The sequence below is a fragment of the Salvelinus namaycush genome, chromosome 16 (genome assembly GCF_016432855.1).
Source record: "Salvelinus namaycush isolate Seneca chromosome 16, SaNama_1.0, whole genome shotgun sequence".
NCBI classification, from domain to species: Eukaryota; Metazoa; Chordata; class Actinopteri; order Salmoniformes; family Salmonidae; genus Salvelinus; species Salvelinus namaycush.
This window is the reverse complement of record NC_052322.1, coordinates 46,912,407-46,936,555: the sequence shown is the minus strand read 5'-3', so window position 1 is coordinate 46,936,555 and position 24,149 is coordinate 46,912,407. Positions and strand designations below refer to the sequence as shown.

The 24,149-nt window shown below is 46.0% G+C and overlaps 1 protein-coding gene across 1 annotated transcript in view; it reads left to right on the top strand.

Annotated features, from left to right (window-relative positions):
• Positions 1-24,149, top strand: part of LOC120061518 (dnaJ homolog subfamily C member 5-like) — a 35,207-nt gene that overhangs the window by 1,099 nt on the left and 9,959 nt on the right. The gene's annotated exons all lie outside the window — the stretch shown is intronic.

The window sequence follows — 24,149 nt, the reverse complement described above, 5'->3', positions numbered from 1 at the left end:
AGTGATGTGGACAGCAACACATAGCATGGATATGCCTATAACTTCCTCCATAAACCTACCCACATTTAGCATTGTGTGCACATTTTTTTAAAGGGAGTTGTTTCATTATGTTGTCATCAAGAAGACAGGCATCTCTGACAATGGCTGACTAGAGACTATAGAGGATAGATAGCATAAATCAAATGTATGGTTCATTATTGGGCATGTCACACATCCACGAGCAGAATCCTGCATCCAAAGTGGCGCAGCGTTCCAAGGCACTGAATATCAGTGCTAAAGGTGTCCCTACAGACCCTGGTTCGATTCCAGGCTTTGTCACAACCGACCGTGATCTGGGTGTCCTATAGGGCGGCGCACAATTGGCCCAGCGTCGTTTGGGTTTGGCTGGGGTAGGCCGTCATTGTAAATAAGAATTTGTTCTCAACTGACTTTCCTAGTTAAGTGAAAAATATGGCCAACCTTCATTTGAGCTCATTTGAGGGTGTGGATTAGCGGCCTAGCTAGCGACCTAGCTAGTGTCAACAAGTTCATTGTGTGTGTGTATAGGCCTAAAACGTGTGCTATTGACAGTCTTACTGCTTCAGGCAAGCAGTGGGTGGAGCTGACCATTTACTTACAGTATTTGTTTGAATGTTGTTGACCCAGAAAAATGACTCCCTCAATTAGGCAACTCAAATCAAATTTTATTTGTCACATACACATGGTTAGCAGATGTTAATGCGAGTGTAGCGAAATGCTTGTGCTTCTAGTTCCGACAATGCAGTAATAACCAACGAGTAATCTAACCTAACAATTCCACAACTACTACCTTATACACACAAGTGTAAAGGGATAAAGAATATGTACATAAAGATATATGAATGAGTGATGGTACAGAACGGCATAGGCAAGATGCAGTAGATGGTATAGAGTACAGTATATACATATGAGATGAGTAATGTAGGGTATGTAAACATAAAGTGGCATAGTTTAAAGTGGCTAGTGATACATGTATTACATAAAGATGGCAAGATGCAGTAGATTTACATTTACATTTACATTTAAGTCATTTAGCAGACGCTCTTATCCAGAGCGACTTACAAATTGGTGCAGTAGATGGTATAGAGTACAGTATATACATATACATATGAGATGAGTAATGTAGGATATGTAAACATTATATTAAGTGGCATTGTTTAAAGTGGCTAGTGATACATTTTTGATCAATTTCCATTATTAAAGTGAGCTGGAGTTAAGTCTGATGGCCTTGAGATAGAAGCTGTTTTTCAGTCTCTCGGTCCCTGCTTTGGTGCACCTGTACTGACCTCGTCTTCTGGATGATAGCGGGGTGAACAGGCAGTGGCTCGGGTGGTTGTTGTCCTTGATGATCTTTATGGCCTTCCTGTGACATCGGGTGGTGTAGGTGTCCTGGAGGGCAGGTAGTTTGCCCCCGGTGATGCGTTGTGCCGACCTCACTACCCTCTGGAGAGCCTTACGGTTGTGGGCGGAGCAGTTGCCGTACCAGGCGGTGATACAGCCCGACAGGATGCTCTCGATTGTGCATCTGTAGAAGTTTGTGAGTGCTTTTGGTGACAAGCTGAATTTCTTCAGCCTCCTGAGGTTGAAGAGGCGCTGCTGCGCCTTCTTCACAACGCTGTCTGTGTGGGTGGACCAATTCAGTTTGTCCGTGATGTGTACGCCGAGGAACTTAAAACTTACTACCCTCTCCACTACTGTCCCGTCGATGTGGATTAGGGGGGTGCTCCCTCTGCTGTTTCCTGAAGTCCACAATCATCTCCTTTGTTTTGTTGACGTTGAGTGTGAGGTTATTTTCCTGACACCACACTCCGAAGGCCCTCACCTCCTCCCTGTAGGTCGTCTCGTCGTTGTTGGTAATCAAGCCTACCACTGTAGTGTCGTCTGCAAACTTGGTGATTGAGTTGGAGGCGTGCATGGCCACGCAGTCGTGGGTGAACAGGGAGTACAGGAGAGGGCTCAGAACGCACCCTTGTGGGGCCCCAGTGTTGAGGATTAGCGAGGTGGAGATGTTGTTACCTACCCTCACCACCTGGGGGCGGCCCGTCAGGAAGTCCAGTACCCAGTTGCACAGGGCGGGGTCGAGACCCAGGGTCTCGAGCTTGATGACGAGTTTGGAGGATACTATGGTGTTATAGGTATTCCTCTTGTCCAGATGGGTTAGGGCAGTGTGGTTGCGATTGCGTCGTCTGTGGACCTATTGGGGCGGTAAGCAAATTGGAGTGGGTCTAGGGTGTCAGGTAGGGTGGAGGTGATATGGTCCTTGACTAGTCTCTCAAAGCACTTCATGATGACGGAAGTGAGGGCTACGGGGCGCTAGTCGTTTAGCTCAGTTACCTTAGCTTTCTTGGGAACAGGAACAATGGTGGCCCTATTGAAGCATGTGGGAACAGCAGACTGGGATAAGGATTGATTGAATATGTCCGTAAACACACCAGCCAGCTGGTCTGCGCATGCTCTGAGGACGCGGCTGGGAATGCCGTCTTGGCCTGCAGCCTTGCGAGGGTTAACACGCTTAAATGTTTTACTCACGTCGGCTGCAGTGAAGGAGAGTCCGCAGGTTTTGGTAGCGGGCCGTGTCAGTGGCACTGTATAGGCAACTCAAAGATCAACATATGTTTGTGATGGTTACCAGTGATGTAGTGGTAATAAAATTGGTGGGTAAAGTCTGATTGCCGGTTGTGGTGGAAAAAAATTACGCTTTTTATGGGTGCAAACTGTCCCAGAAGGGGGAGGGGGGCAGGCAAACTGTCCCAGAAGGCGGAGGGGGGGGTGGCAGGCAAACTGTCCCAGAAGGTGGTGGGGGGGGGGGGGGGGGGGGGGGGGGCAGGCAAACTGTGTTTACTCGCGTTTACCCTCCATTACTGGCTAGTTTATATCCATGGTACCAGAGAGAATACTGGCTAGTTTCTATCCATGGTACCAGAAAGAATACTGGCTAGTTTCTATCCATGGTACCAGAGAGAATACTGGCTAGTTTCTATCCATGGTACCAGAGAGAATACTGGCTAGTTTCTATCCATGGTACCAGAGAGAATACTGGCTAGTTTCTATCCATGGTACCAGAGAGAATACTGGCTAGTTTCTATCCATGGTACCAGAGAGAATACTGGCTAGTTTCTATCCATGGTACCAGAGAGAATACTGGCTAGTTTCTATCCATGGTACCAGAGAGAATACTGGCTAGTTTCTATCCATGGTACCAGAGAGAATACTGGCTAGTTTCTATCCATGGTACCAGAGAGAATACTGGCTAGTTTCTATCCATGGTACCAGAGAGAATACTGGCTAGTTTCTATCCATGGTACCAGAGAGAATACTGGCTAGTTTCTATCCATGGTACCAGAGAGTATGAGCCTACTTCTCCTTTCATGTTGAGAGCACTTTAACTCGTTGATCTTCGTGTCTTGTGATCTCTGTCCCAATACATTGTTCAACTTTCACTTCCATTGTCCCTGCTCTATCGCACGCACACTCACTCTCCTCTCGCCGAATGACATTCTTCCCAAAGCTGCTGCTTCCACATGTGGAAAGGGGCCCACAATAGGGTTTGTAAATCAGCACTGTACACTATCAACACACTGCACAGTAAGCATCCCATTGAGGAAAATACTGTGTGTCTGTCCCAAATGGTACCCTATTCCCTATATAGTGCACTACTTTTGACCTGGGCCCTATGGTAGTGCACTACTTTTGACCTGGGCCCTATGGTAGTGCACTACTTTTGACCTGGGCCCTATGGTAGTGCGCTACTTTTGACCTGGGCCCTATGGTAGTGCACTACTTTTGACCTGGGCCCTATGGTAGTGCACTACTTTTGACCTGGGCCCTATGGGCAGTGCACAATCTAGGGAAAGGGTGCAATTCGGTTGGCCGCTGCCCATTAGTTAATTAATTGGATGCTTTTGCTTCAGAGGTCTATTCCAAAATGTTGAATTATAGAGCTGAGCTAAGCAGGCTGTGTGTGTGTGTGTGTGTGTGTGTGTGTGTGTGTGTGTGTGTGTGTGAGAGAGAGCGTGTGTGTGTGTGCAGAGAGAGCGCGTGTGTGTGTGTGTGTGCAGAGGTTTCAGCAGCTGTGTTTACCCCGGAGCTTGTACCTCCTGTATCATATAACTTTGCTAACATTGATTGTAGACAAGGAGGAAGGCCTTGGTGGTGGGACAGCTGATAGGACTGAAAGTGAAACCCATTCATCTACTCACCATTTAGACCAGAGCACAGTAGGGCACGCTAGCTGCCTGGCAGTCTGTTTACCCTATTCCCTATATACTGCACTACTATTGACCAGAACTAACAGGGGGAATAGGTTGATTAATACGACTTCAGGCGTATAGCCTCTGTGCAGCTGCTCAGTATATAGTGTATATAAATACAATTTCAAGGATTTGACTGAGTTACAGTTTATAAGGAAATCAGTCAATTTAGATATTTATTAGGCCCTAATTTATGGATTTCACATGACTGGGAATACAGATATTCATCTGTTAGTCACAGATACCTTTAATAAAAAGTAGGAGCGTGGATCAGAAAACCAGTCAGTATCTGGTGTGACCACCATTTGCCTCATGCAGCGCGACACATCTCCTTCGCATAGAGTTGATCAGGCTGTTGATTGTGGTCTGTGGAATGTTGTCTCACTCCCCTTCAATGGCTGTGTGAAGTTGCTGAATATTGGTGGGAACTGGAACACGCTGTCGTACACGTCGATCCAGAGCATCCCTAACATGCTCAATGTGTGACATGTTTGGTGGGTATGCAGACCATGGAAAAACTGGGACATGTTCAGCTTCCAGGGATTGTGTACAGATCCTTACGACATGGGGCCGTGCATTATCATGCTGAAACATGATGTGATGGCGGTGGATGAATGACACGACAATGGACCTCTGTTCACAACATTGACATCAGCAAACCGCTTGCCCATACGACGCCTGTCATCTGCTCGGTAGATTTGAAAGCGGGATTCATCTGTGGAAAAGCTCACTTCTCCTGCGTGCCAGTAGTAATCGAAGTTGGTTACGTCGCCAAACTACAGTCCCGTCAAGACCCTGGTGAGGATGACGAGCACGAGCAGACGAGATTCCCTGAGACCGTTTCTGACACTTTGTGTATAAATTATTTGGTTGTACACACCACCCACAGTTTCATCAGTTGTCCAGGGTGGCTGGTCTCAGACGATCCCGCAGGTGAAGAAGCCAGATGTAGATGTCCTGGGCTGGAGTGGTTAAACGTGGTCTGCGGTTGTGAGGCCGGTTGGATGTACTGCCAAATTCTCTGAAAATGACATTGGAGGCCACTTAATTTTATATTCATTTCTCTACATTATCTGGCAACAGCTCTGGTGGACAAAGCTGCAGTCAGCATGCCAATTGCACGCTCCCCTCAACGTGAGACATCTGTTGCATTGTGTTGTTTGACAAAACTGCACATTTTTAGAGTGGACTTCTATTGTCTCCAGCACAAGGTACACCTGTGTAATGATCATGCTGTTTAATCAGCTTCTTGATATGCCACACCAGTCAGATTGATTAATTATCTTGGCAAAGGAGAAATGCTCACTAACAGGGATGTCAACAAATTTGTTGACATAATTTGACTGAAATACGCTTTTTGTGCGTATCGAACATTTCTGGTATCTTTTTTATTTATTTTTATATCAAATCAAATTTATTTATATAGCCCTTCGTACATCAGCTGATATCTCAGTGCTGTACAGAAACCCAGCCTAAAACCCCAAACAGCAAGCAATGCAGGTGTAGAAGCACGGTGGCTAGGAAAAACTCCCTAGAAAGGCCAAAACCTAGGAAGAAACCTAGAGAGGAACCAGGCTATGAGGGGTGGCCAGTCCTCTTCTGGCTGTGTCGGGTGGAGATTATAACAGAACATGGCCAAGATGTTCAAATGTTCATAAATGACCAGCATGGTCAAATAATAATAATCACAGTAGTTGTCGAGGGTGCAACAGGTCAGCACCTCAGGAGTAAATGTCAGTTGGCATTTCATAGCCGATCATTCAGAGTATCTCTACCGCTCCTGCTGTCTCTAGAGAGTTGAAAACAGCAGGTCTGGGACAGGTAGCACGTCCGGTGAACAGGTCAGGGTTCCATAGCCGCAGGCAGAACAGTTGAAACTGGAGCAACAGCACGGCCAGGTGGACTGGGGACAGCAAGGAGTCATCATGCCAGGTAGTCCTGAGGCATGGTCCTAGGGCTCAGGTCCTCCGAGAGAGAGAAAGAAAGAAAGAGAGAAAGAGAGAATTAGAGAGAGCATACTTAAATTCACACAGGACACCGGATAAGACAGTAGAAGTACTCCAGATATAACAAACTGACCCTAGCCCCCCGACACATAAACTAATGCAGCATAAATACTGGAGGCTGAGACAGGAGGGGTCAGGAGACACTGTGGCCCCATCCGATGATACCCCCGGACAGGGCCAAACCGGAAGGATATAACCCCACCCACTTTGCCAAAGCACAGCCCCCACACCACTAGAGGGATATCTTCAACCACCAACTTACCATCCTGAGACGAGGCCGAGTATAGCCCACAAAGATCTCCGCCACGGCACAACCCAGGGGGGGGCGCAATAGAATTTCAGCTCATGAAACATGGGACCATGTTGTGTTTGTATATTTTTTGTTCAGTGTATATTTGTCTGGGTTACGCTCTCTGTGTTATCTGCATCCATCATTATGAAACTGAGAGGCCATTGAAAGATAATCAACCTAGCTCTGTATTAGTGGCTGGAATATTTCATTATCAGATATCTCTTCCTGACATTTATAACAATTGTAGTAATAGCAGCACTTTCTCTTTAGGTCCAAGGCTCATAGTTCATATAGCCCACTCTTTGTTATTCTGAGTAGTGATAATTTTGGCAGCTATTTTAATTGTTTGTCTTAAAACACCTTTTAGTCATTTCATCCTGTTTTCAGTTGACTAAAACTGGACAATTTTTTTTTGTTTAGTTTGTCACTGACATTTTAGTCACAGTCAACAACAACAAAAGATTCTATAAAATAATTTATATTTAGGCTACTTCCATTGATATCCCTTGTCCAACTAGGCCTAAAATCCCTTAGTTGGCAACATGTGATTTATTGTGGCAGATAGTAACCAACGCCAGCCATAATTAACCATGTAGGCTATACAGCCTTGGTTAGAACGTGACCAATAGACAGCTCTGATTTTTCTCTCCATCCATAACTGTCAACGGGGTGAATAACAGTGGTTTCCTAGAAAAGGGGAGAATTGGAGCTTTACAAAAAATGACAGAAGTATTACAAATAGTATTTGTTTTCCCATATATGTGTATGTACAGTGTATATATATGTGTGATGGGATGTGTAGACATTATGGACAGTATGGATAGAATATGTAGTATATGTGTAGAATACATGGATAGAATATGTCGTATATGGGTAGAATATGTCGTATATGGAGTATATGGATAGAATATGGAGTATATGGGTAGAATATGGAGTATATGGAGTATATGGATAGAATATGGAGTATATGGGTAGAATATGTCGTATATGGGTAGAATATGGAGTATATGGAGTATATGGATAGAATATGGAGTATATGGATAGAATATGGAGTATATGGATAGAATATGGAGTATATGGATAGAATATGGAGTATATGGATAGAATACATGGATAGAATATGGATAGAATACATGGATAGAATATGGATAGAATACATGGATAGAATATGGATAGAATATGGATAGAATACATGGATAGAATACATGGATAGAATACATGGATAGAATATGGATAGAATACATGGATAGAATATGGAGTATATGGATAGACTACATGGATAGAATATGGAGTATATGGATAGAAATATGGAGTATATCTGTATAATACATGGATAGAATAGTATATGTACAGCAATAGTTGAATTGGATGGACTAGAATACAGTATATACATATGAAATGAGTAAATCCGTATGTAAACATTAGACCCGTGTTCCATTACTAAAGGGACCCGTGTTCCATTACTAAAGGGACCCGTGTTCCATTACTAAAGGGACCCGTGTTCCATGTCTATGTACAGTGGGCAGCAGCCTCTAAGGTGCAGGGTTGAGAACCGGGTGTTAGCCGGCTAGTGACAGTGACTAAGTTCAGGGCAGGGTACTGGGTGGAGGCTGGCTAGTGACAGTGACTAAGTTCAGGGCAGGGTACTGGGTGGAGGCCGGCTAGTGACAGTGACTAAGTTCAGGGCAGGGTACTGGGTGGAGGCTGGCTAGTGACAGTGACTAAGTTCAGGGCAGGGTACTGGGTGGTAGCCGGCTAGTGACAGTGACTAAGTTCAGGGCAGGGTATTGGGTGGAGGCCGGCTAGTGACAGTGACTAAGGGCAGGGTACTGGGTGTTAGCCGGCTAGTGACAGTGACTAAGTTCAGGGCAGGGTACTGGGTGGAGGCCGGCTAGTGACAGTGACTAAGTTCAGGGCAGGGTACTGGGTGTTAGCCGGCTAGTGACAGTGACTAAGTTCAGGGCAGGGTACTGGGTGGAGGCCGGCTAGTGATGGCTATTTAACAGTTTGATGGCCTGGAGATGGCTGTTTTTCAGTCTCTTGGTCCCAGCTTTGTTGCACCTGTACTGACCTCCTTCTGGATGATAGCAGGGTGAACAGGCCGTGGCTCAGGTGGCTGTTGTCCTTGATGATCTTCTGGATGATAGCAGGGTGAACAGGCCGTGACTCAGGTGGCTGTTGTCCTTGATGATCTTCCTTTGACGCCGGGTGCTGTAGGTGTCCTGAAGGGCAGGCAGTGTGCCCCCGGTCAGATAATACTGACGAGGTGTTGCCCCTCCCCCCCCGGTCAGATAATGCTGACGAGGTGTTGCCCCCCCCCCGGTCCTTGATGATCTTCTGGATGATAGCAGGGTGAACAGGCCGTGACTCAGGTGGCTGTTGTCCTTGATGATCTTCCTTTGACGCCGGGTGCTGTAGGTGTCCTGAAGGGCAGGCAGTGTGCTCCCGGTCAGATAATACTGACGAGTTGTTGCCCCCCCCCCCCCCCGGTCAGATAATACTGACGAGTTGTTGCCCCCCCCCCCCCCCCCCCCCCCCCCGGTCAGATAATACTGACGAGGTGTTGCCTTCCCCCCCCCCTCCCCCCCGGTCAGATAATACTGACGAGGTGTTGCCTTCCCCTCCCCCTCCCTGTCAGATAATACTGAAGAGGTGTTACCTTCCCCCTCCCCCCCGGTCAGATAATACTGACGAGGTGTTGCCTTCCCTCCCCCCCCCCGGTCAGATAATACTGACGAGGTGTTGCCTTCCCCCCCCCCCCCTCCCCCCCCGGTCAGATAATACTGACGAGGTGTTGCCTTCCCCCCCTCTCCCCCGGTCAGATAATACTGACGAGGTGTTGCCTCCCCCCCACCGGTCAGATAATACTGACGAGGTGTTGCCCCCCCCCCCCCCCCCGGTCAGATAATACTGACGAGGTGTTGCCCCCCCCCCCCCCGGTCAGATAATACTGACGAGGTGTTGCCTTCCCCCCCCACCTCCCCCCCGGTCAGATAATACTGACGAGGTGTTGCCTTCCCCCCCCCCCGGTCAGATAATACTGACGAGGTGTTGCCTCCCCCGCCCCCGGTCAGATAATACTGACGAGGTGTTTCCCCCCCTCTCCCCCCGGTCAGCCTGGCCCTGCTGCTGTTGTTTTTCCCCTCTCTTCACACATCACGACACAGAGGTATTAATATGCTGACGATGGATGATTTGGTCCTGGCCCGGTGTTAATCCACTGGATTCTGCTGTCTCACAATATTATAGTTGAATGATTTCAGGAGGATTTGGGATAGTGGTAGTAGTCTCCGCAACCTGTCTGTCTCTCGAGAGACTAGGATAATGGTGGAGATGGATAATGGTGGAGATGGATAATGGTGGAGATGGATAATGGTGGAGATGGATTGGGTTTAGAAAGAAACGGGAAGATTGGAGGAGGGATGAAAAGGTGTAAAGCGACGTTTGTTTACTGTGTGTGTGTGAGCCTAGGCCTAGTAGACTGTCCCGATAGCTCTGAGGTAATATGGTTATGGAGAGAGGAGGAGTCTGCAGGGCAGCCCACCCCAGGGCAGGCCCATAATGTATAGAGCATATGGAACTACTCCACAATAAGGAAAGGCAGCAGGAGAATGACGTCTTCATTAATGGGCCTTGTGGTAAACCGGTAGAGAACGACCAATTTATTTTATATATCGGGCCGACACTGGCGTTTTCTAGGTTAACGGCCCTTCTCTATCGGCTTTGGCACCACTCACTGCCTGAACCACGAGCAGTGGTGGAAAAACCCAGTTGTCATACTTGAGTCATTTTCTGTTAAGGTGTCTTTACTCTCACCCAGTAAGATACTAATCAAATGTATTTATAAAGCCCTTCTTACATCAGCTGATATCTCAAAGTGCTGTACATAAACCCAGCCTAAAACCCCAAACAGCAAGCAATGCAGGTGTAGAAGCACTACTTGAGTAAGTCTAAAAGTATTTGGTTTTAAATATACTTAAGTATCAATATAAATCATCATTAATTTTACATTCCTTATATTAAGCATACCAGACAGCATGGTGGTTTATTATTTATTTTTTTTACAAATAGCTTAGACAATAATTTACAAACAAAGCATTTGTGACTATCCGGCTCAATTGGGTCTTATGTAGCAAACTTTGAAATTGTGTTTTTACATTGGATAAATGTAGAGACTCAGAGCTACACAATTGTGTATAATACACTACAGTTGAGGGAAAATGGGGAAAGTAATTCTGTTTTAAAAGTTGATCAACTTGTAACCCCACTTCTGAGAAAATGGCCCTTGAATGTTTTGGTAAACCTACTGGAGAGCTTTTCTTTGTCTACACCCACTCAACATCCACCCATCTCTTTAAGGATTCACATGTGAGTAGTGAACAGAGTGGGCGCGGCAGTGTAGTGAACAGAGTGGGCGCGGCAGTGTAGTGAACAGAGTGAGCGCGGCAGTGTAGTGAACAGAGTGGGCGCGGCAGTGTAGTGAACAGAGTGGGCGCGGCAGTGTAGTGAACAGAGTGGGCGCGGCAGTGTAGTGAACAGAGTGGGCGCGGCAGTGTAGTGAACAGAGTGGGCGCGGCAGTGTAGTGAACAGAGTGGGCGCGGCAGTGTAGTGAACAGAGTGGGCGCGGCAGTGTAGTGAACAGAGTGGGCGCGGCAGTGTAGTGAACAGAGTGGGCGCGGCAGTGTAGTGAACAGAGTGGGCGCGGCAGTGTAGTGAACAGAGTGGGCGCGGCAGTGTAGTGAACAGAGTGGGCGCGGCAGTGTAGTGAACAGAGTGGGCGCGGCAGTGTAGGGAACAGAGTGGGCGCGGCAGTGTAAACAGCCAAAGATTTCAAGACTAAAGGCTGGTTTCTACTACGTCTATCCTCATGTCTGTAGACGGTTGTCATTATGAAAAAGTATGCACACAAAAAACAACAAGCTGCTTGACATCAGCAGCCTGGTGGTCCAAAATAACATAACTGGTGTATTTTAACACTAATGAACCCATCTGTTTAAAAATGTATTTAGTTTATGTTAATCTAACAAACCAGGCAATTTAAAGGAACTTTCTAAACTATGTTTTGGTTCGTTTCTAGCTTGTTAGCTAACTAGCTAACGTTAATGACAAAGCAAACGTTTTTTTTTTTTAAATGTTTGTGAATTTATAAAACAAAAAATGTAAATATCACATTTTACATAAGTATTCAGTTGCTTTACTCAGTACTTTGTTGAAGCACCAGAGATTACAGCCTCGAGTCTTCTTGGGTATGACGCTACAAGCTTGGCACACTTGTATTTGGGGAGTTTCTCCCATTCTTCTCTGCAGATCCTCTCAACCTCTGTCAGGTTGGATGGGGAGTGTTGCTGCACAGCTATTTTCAGGTCTCTCCAGAGATGTTCGATAAGTTTCAGGTCCGGGCTCTGGCTGGGCAACTCAAGGACATTCAGAGACTTGTCCCAAAGCCACTCTCGCGTTGTCTTGGCTGTGGGCTTAGGGTCGTTGTCCTGTTGGAAGGTGAACCTTCGCACCAGTCTGAGGTTCTGAGCACTCTGGGGCAGGTTTTCATCAAGGATCTCTCTGTACTTAGCTCCGTTCATGGTGCCAGGTTTCCTCCAGACGTGACTCTTGGCATTCAGGCCAAAGAGTTCAATCTTGGATTCATCAGACCAGAGAATCAGTCCTTTAGGTGCCTTTTGGCAAACTCCAAGAGGGCTGTCATGTGTCTTACTGAGGAGTGGCTTCCATCTGGCCACTCTACCATAAAGGCCTGATAGGTGGAGTGCTGCAGAGATGGTTGTCCTTCTGGAAGGTTCTCCCATTTCCACAGAGGAACTCTGGAGCTCTGTCAGTGTCCATTGGGTTCTTGGTCACCTCCCTGACCAAGGCCCTTCTCCCCCAATTTCTCAGTTTGGCTGTGTGGCCAGCTCTAGGAAGAGTCTTGGTGGTTCCAAACTTCTTCCATTTATTAATAATGTGTTCTTGGGGACCTTCAAACCTTCAATGGTACCCTTCCCCAGATCTGTGCCTCGACACAATCCTGTCTCGGAGATCTATGGAAAATTTCTTTGACCTCATGGCTTGGTCTTTGCTCTGACATGCACTGTCAACTGTGGGACCTTACATAGACAGGTGTGTGCCTTTCCAAATCATGTCCAATCAATTGAATTTACCACAGGTGGACTCCAATCAAGTTGTAGAAACATCTCAAGGATGATCAATGGAAACAGGATGCACCTGAGCTCAATATCGAGTTTCATAGCAAAGGGTCTGAATACTTATGTAAATAACGTATTTGTTTATTTTTAATAAATGTGCAAACATTTCTAAACCTGTTTTCATTATGGGGTATTGTGTGTAGATTGAGATTGTATTTATTTAATCCATTTTTGTAATAAGGCTGTAACGTAACAAAATGTAGAAGGGGCCTGAAGACTTTCTGAATGTATATTAGACCTATTAATGAGTATGACAAAGCTATTCTACATAGTGCCAGTGTATTGAAGTTGAACATTGCCAAATGCATCAGTGTAAATTAGGCCTAAGTGTGCAATTAAAAGTATTGCCTATAGATTATTTAATTAAACCCTGGCTGGCTGTGTATGTCCTACTACTGTAGGGCAGGGCTCTCGAACTCTGTTTTCCTGGAGCGCTACCCTCCTGCAGGTTTTCGCTCCAACCCCAGGGCTCTCTAACCCTCCTGCAGGTTTTCGCTCCAACCCCAGGGCTCTCGAACTCAGTTTTCCTGGAGAGCTACCCTCCTGCAGGTTTTCGCTCCAACCCCAGGGCTCTCGAACTCTGTTTTCCTGGAGCGCTACCCTCCTGCAGGTTTTCGCTCCAACCCCAGGGCTCTCTAACCCTCCTGCAGGTTTTCGCTCCAACCCCAGGGCTCTCTAACTCTGTTTTCCTGGAGCGCTACCCTCCTGCAGGTTTTCGCTCCAACCCCAGGGCTCTCTAACCCTCCTGCAGGTTTTCGCTCCAACCCCAGGGCTCTCTAACCCTCCTGCAGGTTTTCGCTCCAACCCCAGGGCTCTCTAACCCTCCTGCAGGTTTTCGCTCCAACCCCAGGGCTCTCTAACCCTCCTGCAGGTTTTCGCTCCAACCCCAGGGCTCTCTAACCCTCCTGCAGGTTTTCGCTCCAACCCCAGGGCTCTCCAACCCTGTTTTCCTGGAGAGCTCCCCTCCTGCAGGTTTTCGCTCCAACCCCAGGGCTCTCTAACCCTCCTGCAGGTTTTCGCTCCAACCCCAGGGCTCTCTAACCCTCCTGCAGGTTTTCGCTCCAACCCCAGGGCTCTCGAACTCAGTTTTCCTGGAGAGCTACCCTCCTGCAGGTTTTCGCTCCAACCCCAGTTGTAACTAACCTGATTCAGTTTATCCACCAGATAATTATTGAAGCAGATTAGAGTTGGAGTAAACAACTACAGGATAGGGAACAGGGTCGTTGAGGCAGTAGATCGCAAAGCAGGACATCCCCTCTAAACTATTTGGAAAATGGCAAGTTCACGTTCTGATCCATAAACAAATCTCAAACGGTTCAGCAGTTTAAATCAGCAGGATTGGTGGTATTGTTATTAGGAAGGACTTCTACTACGAATCGTTTTTAAAAGATTACCGATTTATAATCACACTTCATCAATTTAAATATTATAGGGACACCTATACATTTGGTGCGGCCAAGCACGAGTTATCAGTATAGCTCATTTATTGTCGAGACATGACGTTGAAATATCTTCACACCCGAGAAATAAAAACCTCCCATGAGGCAATTCAATTAGAACAAATATAAAAGAATTACAGGATTTAAGTTTAGGGGGGGGGGGGGGGGGGGGGGGGGAAACGAATCCTGTTTTGAACGGTCCTCCTGAAATAACCGGCATGCTCCGGATAACGACGACAAACGTCTCTAGTAATACCCTTCTGAATAGGGCTTATAACATGGCTAAAGAATAGGCTTATCAGCGTAGAGTACACTGCATCATCCCATGGGGATCTGTCAAGGCTGCACACAGCAGAAATATCACTGAACTATTTCTAGTTTCTACACATCCTCCTTCTGTATTCACACAACATAGGCCTTTTTTATAGGCTATAGTTGATATGCAAATAGGCAGCAAACGTGCTCTTGTCAGTCCTCTAGAATGCAAGTGTAGGACATTGCAATAATGATGTGGTGTGTACTCATTCATTTTGGGAGTCGAACAAGAGTCGACTCCTTCGGCTCCGACCGCAGGAGTCGGCTCCGGCCGCAGGAGTCGGCTCCGACCGCCGGAGCAATGGAGAGAGATGTAAAAAGGGAGCAAAGTTACATCCTCGCTCTATCCAATCGTAGCAGTACGTTAAGTGTACCATTTGCATTGAATATATATGTTTATATTCTCTAACAGCATGGCTTGTTTTGAAGACCCTGCCATACAGGTGTGACATGCTGGAGTGATGCTTCTATACAAATGTTAATCACAAGGCTAATATAAGTCCCAAAAGGAAGGAAAACCGATTGTCATCTGTAACACCATCGACTTCACCGATTGTCATCTGTAACACCATCGACTTCACCGATTGTCATCTGTAACACCATCGACTTCACCGATTGTCATCTGTAACACCATCGACTTCACCGATTGTCATCTGTAACACCATCGACTTCACTGATCAGCAACAACAAGGGCAATAACTCAACGCCTGAACACATTCCTATTGAATATGTCCTTTACTGTGAGTTAGCTCTATGCCGTTTTAATTTACCTAGTTTATTAAAATATTTACCATTCAAATAAAAAATATTTTATTTTAAAATGTACGCATTCATGCATAGATAGCTGTCTATTATAAATTTGTCGTAATTTTAAAATTGAATGATGTTGAATATCGGCCTAAAATATCGGCCATCTGCCTCCTGGACCCCCAAAAATCGGTTTCGTCATCGGCCCTAAAAAATCCATATGGTTTGTTTGTATAAACCGGGGCACTCAGAGCTCTGACTGTCTTTTGTTCTGTTTTACGTCTCATTAGGCAGAATGATCCGGAATGACCTCGGGGCCTCCTTTGTCTAGCTGGGATTACATTAGGGTTTCTGGGGTATTATGGCCCCTGGGGTGGTGGATGGAATTAAGATAATGATCATTGATCTGTGGTGGGGGAATCACAGCTGTGTCTTCCATTTTTATTAAATTTATAATGTGAGATAATATAGATCATCAGAATGGTTGATCAAGTTAATGAAGCAAGGTGATCAGACATGTTGTGACACGTGGACACGTAGGGCAATGTTTCCCCTGTATTCATTTAGTAGTGGCACCGTTTTTCAATACATTTTCATATTTGTAGCCAATGTTCCCTCCATTTTTTTTTTTTTCTTCTTTTAATCCACTGAGCGCCAACTTGAACGTTGTGAAAAATCCTGTGCAGCTCCCAGTTACTGTGAACACTGAGGCTGTACCCGCTTTAAGTTAACATTGGCCATGTAGGCTACTGTGGCTGTTTGATCATAATGTAGGCCTACAAGATTAGCCTACCATCCAAAAACAATGGTGAAAATGCTTCCCATAACATTTAACATAGAAATATCTGTTCTATCATTCAGCCTACAGTAACAGCCAATGTGTGGTGTTCAATGTAGGCCTACATTCCATGGGACTTATTAAAAAAACATGCAGGATATTAATCTGTTTATCCACTTGTCCTTCAGACAAGGAAGTGACTGGAAATGTTGTGTGATTTGATGCAAGAAACCGCTTTACAAAATAAAATTCATTATTATTCCCATACTATTATTATGGTACGTGGGTAAAATCAAGCTCAATAAAAGCCATAGCACAACCTATGTGTTTTGGTAATTTCATTGTTTACTCTGTAACCTGTTAGTTCGTATGCCTTGCCACCGTGATATATAGGCCTAAAGGCAGAGACAATAACTTGCCACCGTGATATATAGGCCTAAAGGCAGAGACAATAAGAAGACACAGTGGCAGAATAAATTCAACCACGCCTTTTTGTTTCATCACAAAACCCGGATAAGCAACCTCTGTCCGATGAAGTCCACAAAGCATATTGTATGTAACAAACATGACCTACAGTATGGTCAAGCAAGTTAATGTTTCCGACATGTTCGGACTACTAGACTACTGTTGATTTAGAACCACAGAGAGTTACCGCAAGTAATAAAGAAAACCGGAGCTGCCTCCACTATTCCAGCGTCATATCATCTATGCTTAGTTTAATACAGTGACAACTCAAAAGATACCAAAAAACAATTGTCATACGGTACACACTTTTTGGTTTTTAGTCCTAGGCTACCTGGCTAAAATACTTACTCGCTAGCCAAACTTCCTTTCATGGGGCAACAATGCGCCGGGCCAGCTAGTTAACATTAATCTACTACATGTTGAACTTACATCCTCAGGCCAGGGGTACAATGTATGAATTTATTTTATACTTAACTTTTTTGTTAATCAAGAGAGGCCAAATTTCTCGAATAAGGAGACTGGACATCATATACTGTAGTGTTAGCTCATCCAAAGGGCTTCTCTATCTGTACAGCTGCCACTGCCAACTTGATTTCCATTTCGGTTTTTTTTTCTCCTCTCCGTTCTCGTCCCGTTTGCTCCTCCCCCATATTGACCAAGCAGAACAGGCAGGCCCGTTGCCCTAGCGACTCCAGACCACACAGACAGCGTGTACACATTCTGCTCCAGAGCCAGTACTGTTCTTCCTTCAGACCAGCATGCTTCAAAACGTTGTTCATTTGCACAATGTCTCTCGTTCACATTCCGCTTGTAAAACGTCCAAACACACCACAAATGACATTCGGTAACTGTTCTGTCTGTTTGTCTGTCTAACGGGTTAGTCATAACAAGCATTGTGATTGGTTGAGACGTGTTCTAAACCATACTAAAAAAAAAAAAACATTTAGCGCGGGTAAGTCTGACACAAAATGGGCATTTTGTTTTCCGTTTTCCATCTGAGAAATCCCTGTGCTTTCGGTGTCCCCATCAGCCCAGCCAGCCAATTTAATTAACTTGATCTCCACTGTCAAAAAAGCATCTAGACATTTTCCCCTTGCTTCTAGCCTAAACATTTAGTTTGCAACAGTGGGGTTTGTACAGACGTTGCTGTCTGTCTCTCGACATTTGCAACATTGTGTCAACATCTTGAATATCTTCCGATTGAGCTTGTGAAATGCCACTTATGCCACTTAATATAATGTTTACATACCCTACATCACTCATCTCATATGTATATACTGTACTCTATATCATCTACTGCATCTTGCCATCTTTATGTAATACATGTATCACTAGCCACTTTAAACTATGCCACTTTATGTTTATATACCCTACATTACTCATCTCATATGTATATACTGTACTCTATACCATCTACTGCATCTTGCCTATGCCGTTCTGTACCATCACTCATTCATATATCTTTATGTACATATTCTTTATCCCTTTACACTTGTGTGTATAAGGTAGTAGTTGTGGAATTGTTAGGTTAGATTACTCGTTGGTTATTACTGCATTGTCGGAACTAGAAGCACAAGCATTTCGCTACACTCGCATTAACATCTGCTAACCATGTGTATGTGACAAATACAATTTGATTTGATTGGATGAGGCTCCGTAGCATTAGTTCATTTTGGCAAAATCTTACTTTGTATTCCGTTTTCTTACATTGTTCAGATTTGATTCATTTGAGTTCGTCAGTTACCTTCTTTTTTTTTATTCAGATGTCACACGATCTGAGGAGCAGAAGACCTGTATAAACTAACGTTTCAACCGCGATGGCAAACGTGAATGTTAACGGCGCCGGCACCAGTCTAACCGTTACGGAGTCACATGCGGTCACACTCCACACAGATCTTCAGAACCTCCGTACGGTTCTGGTCTCCGAAATTACACCTACCAGGCTAGGCTACCTATTTTTAATTTATGGATCAAGCCTCATTCTGATTTCATTCCCAATGATCAGTATTAAAAATAGGACAGATGAGCTGTATGGTCTACGGTAGGCTAGAGGTCTAATGTGATAGTCTGCCTATAACCAGCCTGAGTAGGCCAATAACTTAATTCCTGTTCTAGTCAGAGTTTACTGAAATAATCTAATTGGAAATTAGCTATTATCAGGCTGGTTAATGCAATGCGTGTCTGTTAAATTTGGAACACTCGGCCCTGCCCCACGTACTCGGCCCACGTAATCGGCCCCGCCCCACATACTCAGCCCCACGTACTCGGCCCCGCCCCACGTACTCGGCCCCGCCCCACGTACTCGGCCCCGCCCCACGTACTCGGCCCCGCCCCACGTACTCGGCCCCGCCCCACGTACTCGGCCAGTCAGGAGCCGCTACTGTGTTGTGGACCTGGTATAATCCAAGACTTTTAACTAAATGATACGTGCTAAAAATCTAATCAAATGTATTGGTCACATACACAAGTTTAGCAGATTGTTATTGCGGGTGTAGTGAAATGCTTACGTTCCTACAGTAATACCCAACTAAATGCTTACGTTCCTACAGTAATACCCAACTAAATGCTTACGTTCCTACAGTAATACCCAACTAAATGCTTGTGTTTCTAGCTCCAACAGTACAGTAATACCCAACTAAATGCTTGTGTTTCTAGCTCCAACAGTACAGTAATACCCAACTAAATGCTTGTGTTCCTAGCTCCAACAGGGCAGTAATACCCAACTAAATGCTAGTGTTCCTAGCTCCAACAGTGCAGTAGTATCTAACTAAATGCTAGTGTTCCTAGCTACAACAGTGCAGTAGTATCTAACTAAATGCTTGTGTTCCTAGCTCCAACAGTGCAGTAATATCTAACAATTCACCACAAAACACACACAACTAAAAGTATGTAATTAAGGAATATATAAGTATTAGGATGAGCAGTGTCGGAGTGGCATAGCCAAAAATACAGTAGAATAGAATACAGTATATACATATGAGATGAGTAAAGCGGTATGTAAACATTATGGAAGTGGCCAGTGATTCCAGGTCTATGTATATAGGGGAGCAGCCTCTAAGGTGCAGGGTTGAGTAACCGGGTGGTAGCCGGCTAGTGTTGGTTATTTAACAGTCTGATGGCCTTGAGATAGAAGCTTTTTTTTTTCAGTCTCTCGGTCCCAGCTTCGATGCACCTGTACTGACCTCGCCTTCTTGAGGTTAGTACGCAACGATGAGTACAGAGTGCGTAGTATACCAGTGCTTAGTGTACGGACAGTGTGTGACAAAGGAGCCAGGGCAAACTGATCTGCTGTCATCGTGTTTTAGGAGGACGTGGCCTCCCCTGTTTGACTGTCACTGTTAGTTCTGTAAATCTCCCTGTTCTGTTTTAGTAGTCGAGGAAGAACCTGAGGTGGAGCGACGGGTTGAGCCTGTGACCGTAACGCAGGACGACAGTCCAAGAACACACTGACCTGCCCCTAACACACTTACCAGTCCATATACAAGGACCTGTCCATATCAGACACAGACACAGTCACTAGAGCGGCACCATAGCAGCATCGCCATGCTCTTTAGTATCGTGGCAAGGAAACAAAACACTTATCAGATGTAGCTTCTTTAGGAAAACAAATATCATGATGTCATCCAGAGTCACATGTCTTTATTTCCCAGGTTATAGAACACAATATGTTACATACAGAAGGTTTTTAAAGGACAGGGTTTTTTTTTGCCATGGAAAGATTTGCAATATTTGCGATACTGGTATTATCCCAGCCCTAACAATCAACACATACTTCCCTAAGCCTGCCATATACACACACAGCTAACCACCAACGTGTACTGACCTGCCCATAGCTAACACTAACACACAGCTAACCACCAACGTGTACTGACCTGCCCATAGCTAGTACTAACACACAGCTAACCACCAACGTGTACTGACCTGCCCATAGCTAATACTAACACACAGCTAACCACCAACGTGTACTGACTTGCCCATAGCTAGTACTAACACACAACTAACCACCAACGTGTACTGACTTGCCCATAGCTAGTACTAACACACAACTAACCACCAACGTGTACTGACCTGCCCATAGCTAGTACTAACACACAGCTAACCACCAACGTGTACTGACCTGCCCATAGCTAATACTAACACACAGCTAACCACCAACGTGTACTGACCTGCCCATAGCTAGTACTAACACACAGCTAACCACCAACGTGTACTGACCTGCCCATAGCTAGTACTAACACACAGCTAACCACCAACATGTACTGACCTGCCCATAGCTAACACTAGCACACAGCTAACTACCAACGTGTACTGACCTGCCCATAGCTAACACTAGCACACAGCTAACTACCAACGTGTACTGACCTGCCCATAGCTAGTGCTAACCACCAACGTGTACTGACCTGCCCATAGCTAGTACTAACACACAACTAACCACCAACGTGTACTGACCTGCCCATAGCTAGTACTAACACACAGCTAACCACCAACGTGTACTGACCTGCCCATAGCTAATACTAACACACAGCTAACCACCAACGTGTACTGACCTGCCCATAGCTAATACTAACACACAGCTAACCACCAACGTGTACTGACCTGCCCATAGCTAGTACTAACACACAGCTAACCACCAACGTGTACTGACCTGCCCATAGCTAATACTAACACACAGCTAACCACCAACGTGTACTGACCTGCCCATAGCTAGTACTAACACACAGCTAACCACCAACGTGTACTGACCTGCCCATAGCTAGTACTAACACACAGCTAACCACCAACGTGTACTGACCTGCCCATAGCTAGTACTAACACACAGCTAACCACCAACGTGTACTGACCTGCCCATAGCTAGTACTAACACACAGCTAACCACCAACGTGTACTGACCTGCCCATAGCTAGTACTAACACACAGCTAACCACCAACGTGTACTGACCTGCCCATAGCTAATACTAACACACAGCTAACCACCAACGTGTACTGACCTGCCCATAGCTAATACTAACACACAGCTAACCACCAACGTGTACTGACCTGCCCATAGCTAACACTAACACACAGCTAACCACCAACGTGTACTGACCTGCCCATAGCTAATACTAACACACAGCTAACCACCAACGTGTACTGACCTGCCCATAGCTAATACTAACACACAGCTAACCACCAACGTGTACTGACCTGCCCATAGCTAGTACTAACACACAGCTAACCACCAACGCGTACTGACCTGCCCATAGCTAACACTAACACACAGCTAACCACCAACGCGTACTGACCTGCCCATAGCTAATACTAACACACAGCTAACCACCAACGTGTACTGACCTGCCCATAGCTAATACTAACACACAGCTAACCACCAACGTGTACTGACCTGCCCATAGCTAACACTAACACACAGCTAACCACCAACGTGTACTGACCTGCCCATAGCTAATACTAACACACAGCTAACCACCAACGTGTACTGACCTGCCCATAGCTAATACTAACACACAGCTAACCACCAACGTGTACTGACCTGCCCATAGCTAGTACTAACACACAGCTAACCACCAACGCGTACTGACCTGCCCATAGCTAACACTAACACACAGCTAACCACCAACGCGTACTGACCTGCCCATAGCTAACACTAACACACAGCTAACCACCAACGCGTACTGACCTGCCCATAGCTAACACTAACACACAGCTAACCACCAACGCGTACTGACCTGCCCATAGCTAACACTAACACACAGCTAACCACCAACGCGTACTGACCTGCCCATAGCTAACACTAACACACAGCTAACCACCAACGTGTACTGACCTGCCCATAGCTAACACTAACACACAGCTAACCACCAACGCGTACTGACCTGCCCATAGCTAGTACTAACACACAGCTAACCACCAACGTGTACTGACCTGCCCATACATACTGTCTGAAAGCTGTAAAACAGAAACACACGCCGCTGGTTGACAGGATGCCTGGTTTAATGACAGGGCTTTAGTGGCTCCGTCTAGGCAGCGGAACCTCAGCTTGGTCGGTCTGTTTATTGTAGCCGTGTTGTGTCAGTGTGTTTAGGCCTAGTGAGGGTTGTTATGGCAACGTGGCGGGGTGTCGACCATCTGGTGAGGGTTTTAGTGGACAGGCCCCTACACACACACACACACACACACACAGACTCCTTAACGGCAGCTGTGGCAACAGGATTCTGTAACCATGGTGAGAATACTTCTATCCCTCACTGTCTTTTTTTTGTCCTCAACACCTGATCTCTCGCCTATATCACCTCCCTGTTTGCTGTACATGGTATCGTTTGACACCGTCTAATTTGAAGAGCTGCTAGCCAGGCAGAATTATAAACCCCCATGGTAGCTGCTATGACTAATGGTGTGTCTCTGTACATGTGAAGGGGGGGGGGGGTGTAGTAGGTTAATTCACATTGACACATCAATAAGAGGCAACAGTGTAATTAAGGAAGCCGGCCTTCTGCCTGGGTGTCACCTGAGGTGGCGTGTCACACTTTAAACCCTCCCCCTTAAGCACCATGGGCCCCCAACACACTAGCCTTTAGCCACTGATTCAGGACCAGTTTACCCTACCCGTAGCCTAAACCCGAACCGCTATGGAGGAATATAAAATAATTACCTCAGATCAGTCAGTGTCTAGGGCTCCAGCCTCTAGCTCCACCCCTGGTTAATCCCAAACCGGGCTCTCAGAGGAAATGATCAGATTATCCTGAACCAGCTCCTCCTGCTACTTGGTGGTGAGCCTTTTCTTACTGCCTGCCTGTCTTACTGCCTGCCTGTCTTACTGCTTGCCTGTCAGGGTTATTTTCGTGCACAAGCCCCTGTCAGAACAGGCAGGCAAAGTGAAGCCGAGGCCATGAATAGCCTGAAAATTACCCAGAGGGAGAGCGGGTCATGGAGTTTGGACTTGCTATTAAAAAAATAAATAATAATGTTTAAAGTGTGATAAAGGGTCAACTCTTTTGTCTGTTGGCTAATAGGCTGCATGGCTTTCATGAGCTGAAACCATTCCTGTGACCCATCAGATTATACTGTCAAACAACAAGTGTACAGGCCTTCTCTGGGACTACAGGTAGATCTAGTAGCTATGTCACACTGAGTAGGAGGCCTACCAGGCCAGAGCTGAAAGGAAGGGAACCAGGGTAGTGTGTAGCAACAGTCAGTCAGTAACACATAGTAATGTCATTAGATTAGTAGGCCTGAATGAGTTCCCAGGTTCCTAAATTAACCAATGAACCAGGGGTTGGCCTCTTCCTGTGTGTGCCAATCAGTCAGTGAAGTGGAGAATAGTATGTCTCTCTCCGAGCCCCACGGCGTGACACACAGACACACACACACACGCACACGGCTCGTAGCCATAGCTACCCCTCTGCTCCATCATTTCTCTTCACTGATCGCTCAACTGTTTACTCCCTCGGTGGCCGTGAAGGGTGAGCAGACTGGCCCTCGGTGGCTGTGAGGGGTGAGCAGACTGGCCCTCGGTGGCTGTGAGGGGTGAGCAGACTGGGGCCTCGGTGGCTGTGAGGGGTGAGCAGACTGGGGCCTCGGTGGCCGTGAGGGGTGAGCAGACTGGGGCCTCGGTGGCCGTGAGGGGTGAGCAGACTGGGGCCTCGG